The sequence below is a fragment of the Coturnix japonica genome, chromosome 18 (assembly GCF_054131305.1).
Source record: "Coturnix japonica strain WE chromosome 18, WE-NBRP24, whole genome shotgun sequence".
NCBI classification, from domain to species: Eukaryota; Metazoa; Chordata; class Aves; order Galliformes; family Phasianidae; genus Coturnix; species Coturnix japonica.
This window is the reverse complement of record NC_140680.1, coordinates 12,652,545-12,665,841: the sequence shown is the minus strand read 5'-3', so window position 1 is coordinate 12,665,841 and position 13,297 is coordinate 12,652,545. Positions and strand designations below refer to the sequence as shown.

General features: G+C 45.2%; 1 long non-coding RNA gene across 5 annotated transcripts in view; it reads left to right on the top strand.

Moving 5' to 3' along the window:
- LOC107320432 (uncharacterized) overlaps window positions 1–13,297 on the top strand; it is a 181,692-nt gene that overhangs the window by 167,940 nt on the left and 455 nt on the right. For all 5 annotated transcript variants that reach the window (XR_014935474.1, XR_014935476.1, XR_014935475.1 and 2 more), the window contains 3 exons: window positions 584–761; window positions 11,329–11,577; window positions 11,975–12,109. This is a non-coding gene — a long non-coding RNA (uncharacterized LOC107320432). The remainder of the gene's footprint in view (window positions 1–583; window positions 762–11,328; window positions 11,578–11,974; window positions 12,110–13,297) is intronic.

The window sequence follows — 13,297 nt, the reverse complement described above, 5'->3', positions numbered from 1 at the left end:
GTGACATGTTTTGTTAGACAGAAGACATTACACATGATTTTAATAACAGAACTTTTATAGACAGGCTCTAATATTTGCAAGATCACTTGAAAAGGGGTATACAAAGATAGCATTTTCAGAAACAGCGTACACAGAATGAGCAGTAATAATGAGAAAGTAGGAATAGCGACTGATGATTCTGAAAACATTGGAGTTGTAAGGGATAATACTGGGTTTACCAGATGCTTTTATTCTGCCACGGGATTGGATGCCTGTTGGCTAATGGAGGTTGGGAAGTGGTTGTGCTCATTTCCTCTCCAAAACACACCGTAGGTTTTTTGTGTGTACATGTGTGTTTCTTTGTTTTAATTAAGGCTTATAGGTGAAAAATAAACAATCCGAGGAAATCAGACCATTTTCACAAAATACTTGCTTAAAAAATTAGCTACAGAATGTTGGATCATGCCTTTGTGAGGTAAATATCAGCACTATGAGTGGATGTAGCACACATGGCGTATCTTGGTGGCAGAGGACAGTGCTAGCAGTTGCCTGGCCATCCTTGTGTGATTTTTCCAATCTCTTCCATTCATTTATTTGCTCACAGGTCTGGGGCTAAATTGAGCTGCCATCAAGTCTTGTACAGTTCAGCTGATTTCAACAGAGACACCCAGGAGGGCACAACTGGTCTGACTGCATGTGTGATGTCGTGTGATGCTGTGGAGTCTCCTAGATGGAAGGTGCTACAGAGGTGTGAAAAATGGGATTTCTTTGGAAGTGCTGAGGTATGAGGGGTGGGCTGGAGAACTGAGCATGTCTGTGTCAGCATGGGGAGTACAAAGTGGCTTCCCATATGGTCAGTTTTTAGGATTTCTCCTGTTTCAAATCTGCATAAATGGCCCACTCAAGGAGGCCCAACTATTAAAAACAGCTGACGACGAAAAAGGGGGAGGTGAGCACCAAGCAAACAGCAAGTAAACTATGTAACTGAGCTGACAGATGGCAAATTAATGTTGTCAAATAGAAATAAGTACATAAAGCTAAGGAGCACTATGACCAGATTGCTTTCTTGCACATGAAGTCTTTAATCATATGGATATCCTTGCTATTTTTACTCTAATGAGATTGGGAAAGAAAAATAAGACCGAGGCATCAAATTAAAGATGAATTAGCTTTGAATCTGCAAGAAATTGAAGCCCTTGCAGAAATGAGGAGAATTATTTGCCAGGCAACATTAGTGTCACCGATGGACTTGTTTGTGCTTCTGAATTTGGACATGTTTATTTTATTGGTAATATTGCTAGAGCAAAGAATCAGTGTGGGTAGGCGGTCGAACGAAGTTGAGTGAAAACTGATGTTTATGGAAGTTTTTGCCCTTAAGCAAAGGCAAAGAAAAAAAAAAAAAGAAAACTAAGCCCAAAAAACAAAAACGCAACAACTTCCACCTTGTCCTTGTAAAAGAAAAAAAGTAGAAAAAATGTGTCTGTTGCATGAAACATCTTGATGAAATACCAGTGAGCCAAGTACACGACCATAAAATAAGGGATGTATTTGGCACGTTCTGAGCTTTATACTAAGAACCGGACTTTGCTTTGTTGCATGGATTTCTTTACTGGTAAGCTTGAGGATGGCTTTTAATCAAGAGGCTAACATGGACTCTGACAACAATTAAGGTATTCACACCTCTGATTAAAGGGAGAATCGGCCTGTATCTGAGCAAGGAGCTCAGTAAACAAATACATCAATCATGGAAAAATATCCCCCAGCATGTGTGTGGTCAGAACAAGCCAGCCAAGGCAGTTAAAAGGAAGCAATTTTCCTCAGTGCTTGGAAGTAGGTAATATAAAATAATCCATAATTAAGTTTAATCGTGGCTTATCAGACCTTTCTAGACTGTGAGCATTGTGGTTAATGTTTAACATATTACATTTGCTATAAGCTTTCTCTGATGCCATTTCGTTGATACTATGAGCCCGTTTTATTTGGAAGTGGCAGATGTGACAACTATGCCTGCAGGCTGGGTTTGCAGCTGATCTGAAGTGGAATAGCTGTAGCAAACTCTAACATGGTGTGGACTAGGTCCTCTGCTAACTCCAAATGGGTTTGCTGTGCTGCAGTCAGTGGAGCCAATAGAGGAATCCAACTTATGTGTAAGAGCCTGGCCCAAATAGCACCCTGTTGCTGTGCAATGGCCAGATTTGAGTCCGTAAGTCTGTTGATTTAATCTAGAAACTGCTTTGAGCACTTTCTTTACAAAGGCAGAGTTACTTTGCTGGTAGAGGAAGGCAGTGTCTGGTACCCTCAGAAAAGTGCTGGCACTGCTCTCCTTGCCCATCGAGGGCAGACCTGAGTGGGATGAGCTCTTCTGCCCAAGAGGGATGGGAGAGAGAATATGGCAGGGATCATAGTGGCCAAGGCTGTTGGCTTGACCAAAGAAGTCTGCTGACCCCCAGCCTACCCAGCACAGAGCACAGTTTGCCAAGTCTCACAGCAAGGGGACAGTCCATTATCACAGGCTGCCTACCTTGCAGTAGGCAGGTTGTCCCTTTGTGAAACCAGTGCTGGGTAAATGTCAGGCTTCTTGCATGCCTCTTAGAGACAGTTTTAAGACCAGAGTTGGGTGTGCTTTTCAGAATGCTGTTACGTATGAAGTATGCAACATTTGCTTCAGAGTAACGCTACAGATCTTCTGAGTGTCTCAGCACTCAGCTAAAGCTGAACAAAGATTTGCAGGCAGAGATTTGTTTTCCCACTTCAGAAAGGAGACCAGTTTGGTGCTAAGTAGGAACTCTTCATTAATCAAGATATTTCATTTTAATGCTGTCAAATGAATGCTTTTATGTACTGAGATGACATTTAGATAATTCCATTTATAATCTTTAGAACTGAAAAACACCATCCTGAAAAAGAATTTGTAGTTCACCAGAGAAAGAAAGAAAGAAAGAAAGAAAGAAAGAAAGAAAGAAAGAAAGAAAGAAAGAAAGAAAGAAAGAAAGAAAGAAAGAAAGAAAGAAAGAAAGAAAGAAAGAAAGAAAGAAACTCGGTATTAACTTTGATGAGAAAATTGGAGAAAATATGCTGGGGAGGGGAAACAGTCTGAAACAATTTCTTTGGTGAACTGAGAAGTGGGTTCCTCCCAGCTCCCCTGTCAGCTGACTGAGAGAATATCTGTAGACTGTTTTTCAAGCCTTTCCTCATGGCTTTATGTTTAAATGCTCTTTCCTGATTTTTTTTATTTTATTTTTTTTGTCCAGGCCATCACATTTTCCAGGTCCCCTTGAATTTAGACACATCTGGACTTAGGCAGGCCTCCTTTCATTTATTTTCACTCTGCACTTGCTGAGCCATGCCAGCACTTTGTGTGAGCGCATGCATGATTGGCAGGATCTGAGCCTGCAAGTGCCGAACATCTCTGCATCCACCCAGCATCCGTGCCTCCCCGCAGCGCTGGGGGATCTGCGCCTCATCCTGCAGTGCTGGGTTTCCAAGGAAAGTTTCCACCCTATGACCAGAAATAGAGGCAGGCATGCAAGGGGGGAAACACAGCACCAAGTGCCAGGCCCCCCAGGTTGGGCAGCTTCCTCATCAGGGTCGAGTTACTCTGAGCTCTTCATGTGAAGTGAATCGCAGTGCAGCTGTCTCATTTTAGGCACGTGCTTAGGTAGTTTGATGAAGCAAGACTTTGGGTTTCTCGGGATGAGGACTGCTTTCCCCACTCTGGGGAGCCCACCAGTGTCTGACGCAGTGGGAAAGGGTTTTTTTGCTCGGGCTTTGAAGGCTGATCATTATTCCCATGACAATATGCAACCTGCAAGCAGCAGAAGTTGGTCCAGTGTCCCCAGAGGTGCAGCCGTTGAGACGTACAAAGGTCCATAGGCAGTGTTCCAAATGACAAAGCTTGGAGAAGGTCTCAGGAGTCTCAACCATCCTCTGCCTGCCCCTGCCCTGGCCAGAAGGACCTGTGCCTATCTGGCACCTCTCTGATAGCCCATGGTGGCTTTGTCCAATGTTCCAGAGAGCTCGGCTCTTCCAGAGCTGCAAACATAAAACCAGCTAATAAATAAAGTGTTTGCTATTTCTTTGGCAAAAAGAAGAAAAGCTACAAAGGAAACACCTACAATAGCAGGTTTTTGTTTTTTTTTTAAATGTGTCTGGATGGGAACTGAAGGTCTATCGCAAAGACGCTTCTTTGGCTTTGATTTGACACTAGATTTCAGTCGGTCCAATGGAATTTCAATGCTATGGCCAAATATAACATCAAATAATGAAAAACTTCAATGGTAAACATTAACACAAACAGGCATCGGGTGTATTAAACATCTTTTAGAATGCAACAGGCCAAATCTGCAAATTGGGAACAGGTCCCTGAGCTGGCACACTATAAAAGCAGGCTTCAGTTTGCCATCTCCAGGACCTGTGGATGGAGTACAGTGTATATCTGGGTTAGACTCCATTACGTGTTTAGATTAAACTCTGTGTAGCATTGATTCAGCTATTTATTTTGGCTGTGAGGAGCTGGTTTTCAACCATGGGTGCCTTAATGGGATGTCCATAGCTCGGGTCCGCATTAAAGGGTCTAAGTGCTTGTTTTGTAAGTCTGGCTACTAAGATCAGTGGCTCAACCCAAGCCTTGAAAAGCCAATAACAAAAAAGGGGCCAGCTTTTTTGTTGTTTGTTTTTTGGTTTTTTTTCCAAAGCAGATACCTGCAGTGTGTGCTTTGCCACCTGAAGGAGTCTTTGAGTCTTTCAAAAGTGCAAATGCCCAGCAGCTTCCAGGGAAAGCAGCATGGTGCAGGTGTGAGGGGCTGACAGCCCTTTTCCTCCCTGTGCTGTTATTGAACTGGTCAAGATCTCAAGATCTGTCCTGCTGAAATGGGTTAGTTCCTTTCTCTTTGCTTGCTGGCCAACATGCATGAGGGTCACTGTGCTTAGTGCTGAAGAGGACCAGACTGTTTTGGAGGACACTGTGTGGGGACCTGGCTCTGATGTTGGAGAAGTGCAGTGGATTGAGGAATGGTGCTTCTGCTCTTTCCAGGCACACCTGTAAGTAAGTAATAAATGAAACAACAGAAGTAAGTGGGCCCACAAATAAGTTTCTGCCATTAAAATAATTTCTTAGCTGCAGACCCTATTCGCACATGAACCCTCCATAGCATGCAAAGTCACATGCGTGTCCTTCTGTAGGCAGCTGGGCTGTAGCCCAGTGCCAGCTTCCAGCAGGGTTGTTTTCCCTACTTTGATTTATAATTGCTGATCACATAGAAGGATGGAGAGAAAAGGCCTGAGTTTTGTTTTTTGGGGCTTTTTTTTTGTTCTTCATTTAATAATTTAATTTGTATTCTGATCTTCAAATCCCAATAGCACCATGTGAAGTAGAGAAACTCTGCAGGGGAGGGGGGAGGAGGAAGAAAGGAGGGAGCCAGGGCTTTCTATTTCCATATGGTGAGCCTCTCCTCCTCGCGATCACAGCTTGTCATCTGTCTTCTTTTAAACTTCAGATCCCATGTAAAAATCTTCCCAGCAAAGAATGGGCAATAAATGTGACACAAAGGCAGTCCATGTGAAGAGACTGCGTGGGGTAGTCATGGAACATGGCTTTGCTAGGGGTTTTCTTTACATACAGGCACAGACATGAGAATAAACAGCCCCAGGAATGGTGTATTGCCATAGAGAGATACAGTGGACAAGAGCCAGGCTGGGTTTTGCTGATATTCTGGGGACATGACCCTGAATATTCCCCTATGTTTACTTGGCTGATGGAATTATAGATGCCTTTCCTATAAGATTTAAAAGTCAGACTTAATGATCACATGATTTACCTGCTCTTCATTGAAGCCGATGGCTAGCATGGCTAGCACAGCCCATGGAGCTACCTCCACAAACAGGACCACCTTGAACCTGGTATTGTACAGCCTGAATGCTGCTCACACCCAGCGCTTCTCAGCATCAGTTTTATCAAGCTGATTCAAGTGAACTTTGCTTTAAAAGAAAGATGGTGGTGTATAATCTTAGTGCAGTGCCAGCACCTCTGCAACTTGCTCTTTGCGTGCCCTCAAGCTGTCAATGTGGTGCAGGTGGCAGAGTTTGGGGACAGCCCTTGCTGCATCCCTTTTGTTGTGTTGCCTGCACAGTGCCCTCCTGGTGCTGAGCAGGTGCTCCTTTTCCTTTTCCTTTTCTTTACCTCCTGTATGGGAAATCACAGCTTGAACCTCTGATTAATCAGCTGAGGCAAGTGTTGGGTCAGCTGCAGGAGCACAGGTGAGAGTAATGGAGCTGTGCTCCCAGAAGGGGTGGAACACGACTCCACCTCCTCTAAGACCTCATTTAAGGGCTGACCACCACTGAGGTAGCATCTATTGGATGGAGAATGGGATAATGGTCTCCCATTCCCTTCCTCTTCCCTTCCACTTTCCCCTACCGTCTCCATCTTCCTTTTCCATTCCCACTCTCTCCCCTTCCCCCACCCCCTGCCATTCCCTTCCCTCAGGTCCCCTCATGCAATAACTGCTGCCTACACACCCAGGACTTCTCCCCAGTAGCAAGGCCACGAGGCCATAGGATCCACTGCAGGAAGCCCAGTGGCCAAAGCAGCCACCAATGGGCAGTGCCAGAGTCTCCCGATGTTACCACTCTGTTCCGATGAAACACTATATGTAAAGATATAGGCAAAGCATTATGCTCACTGCCTTTGCCAACAAGTTATGTTTTAATGTAATTTAACTGTAATCTCAGAGTGTTTTTGTTAGCTATAATTAGTAAAATATGTCTGTTTTCTGTGTTCCTTGAAGACGTCTGAACTCCTGCCAGTTCCCTATAGTTTTCCTGACATGCAGTGTAACAAGCAGACCACCAAAATGTATTTACCAATAACTGTTTATTTACATTCCATGAAATCTAATAACATTTGCTGCCTTCATTCGGGATAAATGCTGGCCAAAGTGTAAAGCATAAAAAAATAAACATTGACTTAATTTCTAACCCGGTCCACAGAATATTTTTGCTCAATTTGCCCTGCCTGTTAGCATTCTGGCATTCTGCTGTTTGGAAGTTGAAAAAATAATAATACTAATAAGTTGAAAATGTTCTGTAATGTATCTTCCTGTTCAGTCCAAAACCTTGCAGGGATTTCCTGGACGTTTTATTTCTCATTTCTGAAGTCTGCACGAGTTTGGTATTTCATTTCTTTGTTTTCAGCTCTCACAAGTGTTTGAAACCATATTGCAGAGAAAATGTCCAGGGCATCAGGCAGCACGGGTGGCTGGTGCTGCACTGGTGCCAATGTAAAGAGCTTCTCACAGTCTAAGAGCCATTGGCTTTGCTGGTGTAAAATAATCAGAATTAGGTCTGTATCTTGTTACTAACCGACTGCTCTTGTTTGAGAAAAGTGTAACCCAGGGCAGAACCGTCATCTCAGATCTTCAGCAGGTTCCTCTCCTCCCGGGTCTGCTTTCATTTAGAGCAGCACAGGCTTTCTCCCAGCCCAGCAAGATGAGATGGTGCGGGAAGGAGAGGTCCCACACAGCTGTGGGCGGGATCCACAGCTGGCAAAATCTGATGCAACCCTGTTAATGTCAGTGGTGCACAGCCCTTGCCCCGCCAGGGAGGGGCTGATGTTTGTACACAGCTCTGTAATGCCAACGTGCTCACCCGAACAGTGTTAGCAAGTGCTCATCTCTGAAGGCACCACGAGGCCAATGCAAGGTGGGTTTTGGAGGCAGCCACAGTTCATCTGTGCTGATCTGAGTGCTGTGCAGCAGAGGATGGAGATGCTGAATGTGACCTTTGTGCCCTCTTGAGGTATGGAAAGACAGCATGGCTGCAAAGTGCTTGAAGAGCTCATCCATTTGGCAGCAGTCCCTTCTGCTCCACAGCCATGCCAGCACCCAGAGCCTGCTATGCTACGCTGCACAACCCTGCTGCATGGCCTCTCTCAGGGCACAGCTGTGGTGCAAGCCAAACCCTCAGGAGGAGATGGACTCAAGAAACTGGGTCAGAGAAACATCAGCTGGGATTTAGGAAGGCAGTGCTGTGCCACAGCAATTCGTGGGACATGGGGAAATGCCACCAGTGCTGTGTGTTCAAAGGGACTGGCTCCTAGAGGAGCCCTGGCACTGCATGAGGTCAAGGCACTTCTGAAGCTTTGGGGAACTTGTTTTTAAAGCCCCTCAGGAAGCAATCCCCACCTTGCTTTGTTCCTGGTTTAACTGGTAATTTAAGGCAGAGGCCACTTGCATTTCTCTATATGCTTTCAGTTAAGGAGCTCCACACATGGAACATTAAGAAGTTAAGCCTGAGAATAACAGAGTTGTTGGGGGAATGCTGAGCTGCCCAATTCGGTGTTAGAGATAATAGGAGAGCTTCTCGGCTACAAGCCTCCAAACTACTTCCTGGCTCTGAACTCACTTAAATTGAGGGTAAAATTTTACCTGACTTCAAATGAGAGCAAAATGTGAAAGATTTTAAAGAATATCTTCAAAAATTCTCGGGCTCAAAGGTAACTCCCATCCCAAACAAAAGCAGACGTTGATGTGGGATGAGGAGTCCATCCTCTACATCCCCCTCTGAAGGCAGAAAGGGTGGCATCTTGCTTTCTGATGCAGACATATTGTCCAGATGCCCAAGCTTCTGATGGAGCTCAACGTAGGAAAAAAAAAAAAAAGTCAATTATGGGTTGCCTAGTTATGAATTTCTGGATTTCTGGTTCCTGTCATTTTCCTCATTCAGTTTTCTGCTCTATCAGACTTGTCTTTGTTACTGAGTGGAAGAAGGAAGGGGTTCCAGAGCACTAAAGCTCTCAGAGAAGGTTTCTGCCCCATTGGCAGCACTGGATGAGCATCATATGCTGCCATTGTTCTGGTAGGATGCTTGGAAATTGAGCTGTAAATAGCTCAGTGGATTGTTTACTGCTAAAAGCATGTTTCCAAAAGCAGGGGAGCATTCTGAAAGGAGTGCATGAAGACACGGTGCAATCTGCGGGCATGGAATGGAATGCATTTACTGCACAGGGCCTTGCTGGTTGCCCTGCGCATCACTCCCAGCCCATCCCTGGGCCTGTGTTTCCATTTTGCAGGTAGGTTGGTGCTGAACCTCCTGGCACAGTGGGCTCAGCCCATCAGGGCACTGGCACCTGCCACATGGCACAAGTACCAGTCAGTCACCAGGACTGGTTCTGAATGCTGAACAATGCTGTAAACCAGACCAGACAAGTTAGAGGCCAAAAATATTTCCCAGAGATAATTATAAATACTGGAAAGTGAGGAAGAAAAAGAGAGAATGAGAAAACTGGGATGTGCTGACAGAAAGAAAAACCAGAACAAAGTGCTTTCACCCTGTGTTTACAAACAGAGTCTCACAGCGGTTGCTGGGCTTAGTGAAGGCGCAGTTTTGGAGTGGGAAAGGAAATCACCTTAGGACTTTTGGACCACATTGAGATTGTTGGAGACAAAGGCTGAAAATAAACAAACAAGCCCAGCAAATAACAGAATTCCTCGGCAGAAGGAACATTTCCTCCAACATGGGGAGCAATGGATGGGATGGAGCGCAGTCCCCAAGCTGCTAGTCATCACTTGCTTTGTTACAAGTTGTGGTTCCTCCTAATAGAGGCTGGAAATCTTTCAAGTTGCTCTCCATAAAAGCAATACAAAGCAGTGGTGACAATCTGGGCCTGCTGATGGCAGCAGGAGTTTCACCGTAAGTATTAAACAGGCTCAAGTTTGTGCCCAGGGTTCCACTTTGCTGATTGCAGCAACATTCTAGGACCACGGAGCTGGGCAGGAGGCCAGGTGCAAGGTGTAATTCTCTGTTAATATGGGGTTTGAGTTTGTTGAAAAAGCATTCTTTCCCTGTGAGGTACCTGCTAGAATAGGATGCTGCTGCTCAGTTTTCTCCTAGCCAACTTTGTGTATGTGCTATCTGTGTTGCAAGGCATTTCCTCAGTGTCATGCATAGAAGGATTTCAGTACATAGACACATTGTAAGTCAACTTATATTGCAGAATTTTAGCTGAAAGTGTAGTATGTCAAAAATAAAGTAGCCAAAGAACGTGGAGCAGTTTCAATTTGTTGGAATTCATTGGAATCTCCTTGTTTCTCTCGGGATCAGGATTCCCAGTGGAGGGGCCAAGGTCCTGGGCTATGGCTGGTGCTGCACCCCTGACCCTCAGGCAGGTCTCCTTGTGAAACGTTCAGCAGAGGAGGTGGAAAAAGTAGGTCAGACTCTGCTCACAAACGCAGCACTGACATGTGGCCAATTCTAATGAAATTAGGGAATGAATCAGTGTTAAAACCTGGGCAAAGGAGATCAAAACTTGGTCAAACTCTCATAGGGAAAGAGCCCAGCTGTAACTACTGCCGAGTTGGTGTCTGAAAAAACTAGAAATGAAGTAAAATGGACCTGTGTGTTCTTAGAGGGGAAAAAAGAGTGCAAGCAAAGGGAAAAAAACAACCACCTTCATGCAGCACTTGGTGAAGACACAGTGCGGGAGCCTTTCCTTTTCAGTACCCCCACCCCTGTACTGCTCATGTGCTTCTTGCTCCCTCTGTCCAACAGCCCAGCTATTTTTTGCTGATTTATTTCAAAATCTAAAGCTTATTTGCAAAGTTAATTAATTAATTAATTACAAAAAATAAAAACTAAAAGCACCTAAAAAGCCATCTGACTCATCCACACCAAGACCCACTTGTTCAGATGCAGAGCGGGGTTAGGGAGCTGCAGCTGGAGAGGAGCGTTCCTGGGCTGTCATTTCAGCCCTGACCAAAGCAACTCTTCTTTTTTTTGTTGTTGTTGTTTTAAAGTACCCCGACAATTAGTGGTAAAAAGGTCACCAGTAAAAATGAGTTTTGTGGTTTTGCAACTTTGCATTAAAAAAACCACCACGCTTCTGGCACCGCGTCTCCCGGTTGGCAGCCTCTCCGCAGAGTGAATTGAATAAGCATGCAGGCTGAAAAGCCCGTTCAGATCGGTCCCTCCAGGTCAGGGCTGAGTTTTGCAGTGGGGTGTTTGGGAGTTTGTGTTGCACCTGCCTGAATACAGCTGGTGGGAGAATTAAAGTGAGCTGAGGTTTAATTTTCCCTTAGTCACAGCCTCTCGCTCTCTGTCAGCCCTGGAATATATCATTAGCAATTAAAATAAAATGAAATCAAATTGTGAGATCATTTTGGAGTTAGTGACCCTAACGTTTAACAGGTTGTGAATGTTTTTACAAAGGCTGAGGTGGTAGAAATGTTTTATTTTGCATGCTTTATCCTTCAGAGACCTAAGTAATAAACAATGGAGCTGAACTCAAGCTAACCGTGGATAGCACAAATTGGCTTTTATTGGGTGTCCAGCACAGCTTTTTTTCTTTCTTTGCAGCTTTTAAGAACTGGGACCCAGACTTGGAACATTATCAGAGGTGATGAAAGCAGCTAAAACTGACAGCTTTGCTTCATGTTTTGCAATGAGAAATGATATCAGATACAGCCTGGAAAAGATCTGCCACTGTGTAATGATCCAGCAACTCAGGAACTCCCGAACTGGCATCACTCCAGGCAGGTGCCCTGTTAATGCTTCCCGGCCCCATCTGAAGCTGCATCGAGCTGCATGGAAGCATCAACAAACTGTGTGAGTGATGAACTTTCAAGCCCCATTTCTCATGGATTTTGTCTTTCTTTCAGTCCCTTCACACTTCCCTGTTCATCACACAACCCAGCCATGTTCCTCAGGGAAGAACCTCAAATGTAACTGCATCTAGGAGGTTTCTCAGCGGGATAATTGACCAAACAGTGACTATGCCAGTAACCAGCCTGGTTCATCTTTGGACTGGTTCCGGTCTAGACGTGAAATTATGTTTTTTAAAATGTTGTTTCAGAAATGTAATCCTTTTTCTGTTCTTCCCAATGGGTGGGATGAGTCTGGCAACGTTTTGGTGGAACTCCAGGCCTGTTTGAAAAGCAACAGCAACAGTCTTTTTTTTTTTTCTTCAATGAACTAAAGTTTCATTTCTGCCCTTTCAAAACAGGGTTGTGATGGGATCCAGAGCAAGAGAATTAAGAAATGTGAGGAAAATCCCAACCACTGCAGGGCCTGCGTTTCCAAGGACACAGCTGATCTTTCTCACGTGATGGCATGAGCTTAAACTGAGCTCCGCAGAAAGGTGAGCCTGCAGACTGCTGTGCAAGCCAGGCGTGTCTCTGTTTTAGCAGCATGTTTAATCAGATACTTCATCTGGTGGCTGTCCCATCATAGACTTTGCAAGGCCTGGGCATGCTCCAGTGGGACAGGCACTGATGTGTAGTAAAGGGGAAAATACAATTGGTTTTATCTTCCCAACAGCATCCTCCCATCATTCAAGGGAATTTGTTAACCCTGTGCCTCTTGGTGCCACAGCAGCCAAACCAGAGTAGTGCTGGTGTAGGGGTAGGCCATGTGCTACAGGGTAAGTTGGGGATCAGCTCCCAGCCCTGCTCACCTTCAGGATGTGCGCTGATTTTCTTTCATCTCTTGGATTTAAATCCACCATAATAAATAAAATTCTTCCTGTCTGAAAGATACATTAATTTTGGTGGTCTCAAAAGTAATGAAAATAAATACTGGGCTTGGCATGCAGAGTCCCGACTGGAGTGAGGAGCAGAATGTGTGAACTTGGAGCTGTTTTTACAAGAACATAAGCTGTGGAAAAAGCTTGGCGTTTAGCTTGCAAGCTCTGCGTGTCTGAGGAGGAGCAGGGAGGTTTGAGAAGTGCAGTCCAACGTCGTCAAATTGGGGTTTTGGTGGGGAAGCAGCAGCTGAGCCATGCAGGGCAGCCTGGCTGTGCCCACAGGTGTGGCAGTGCCATCCTCTGTGGCTTTGGGGCTGTGATGTCACATTGCCACAAAACCAGAGTGAGCTCATTGAAAGGATCCACAGCCTGTTTGCTGATCCTGGTGTGGTGGTGGCCAAGGCATGGGTGCTGGGGTGCCAAAGTGGCCTTACTGGGCCCCAGGACCCACAGAGGAGCTAAGCTGTCCTCTGCCCTGTTGGCTAATTACTGCCATTATATTTTATATTAAGGTCATTTAGATCTTCCAGCTGACTGCACAGTGCTAACCAGATGCCCAGCAGCATCTCCCATCGCAGCCATGCAAAGGGCTGGAGCAGACGAGGCTGAACCCAAGTGCCAGGGGATGTGGTCTGTGCTGGCTGCTGCTTGCAGCTATCCTGGCTCTTCTGAGCACATGAGCATGCTTCCAGGCCATGGGTTTAATGGCTCCGTCACTAAAACATGAGCCAAATGGGCTTCACTGCTGCTGATCTGAAAGCAGCATGGTTCTGAATGGTGCTGGTTGTTTGAGAATAGAAGAAT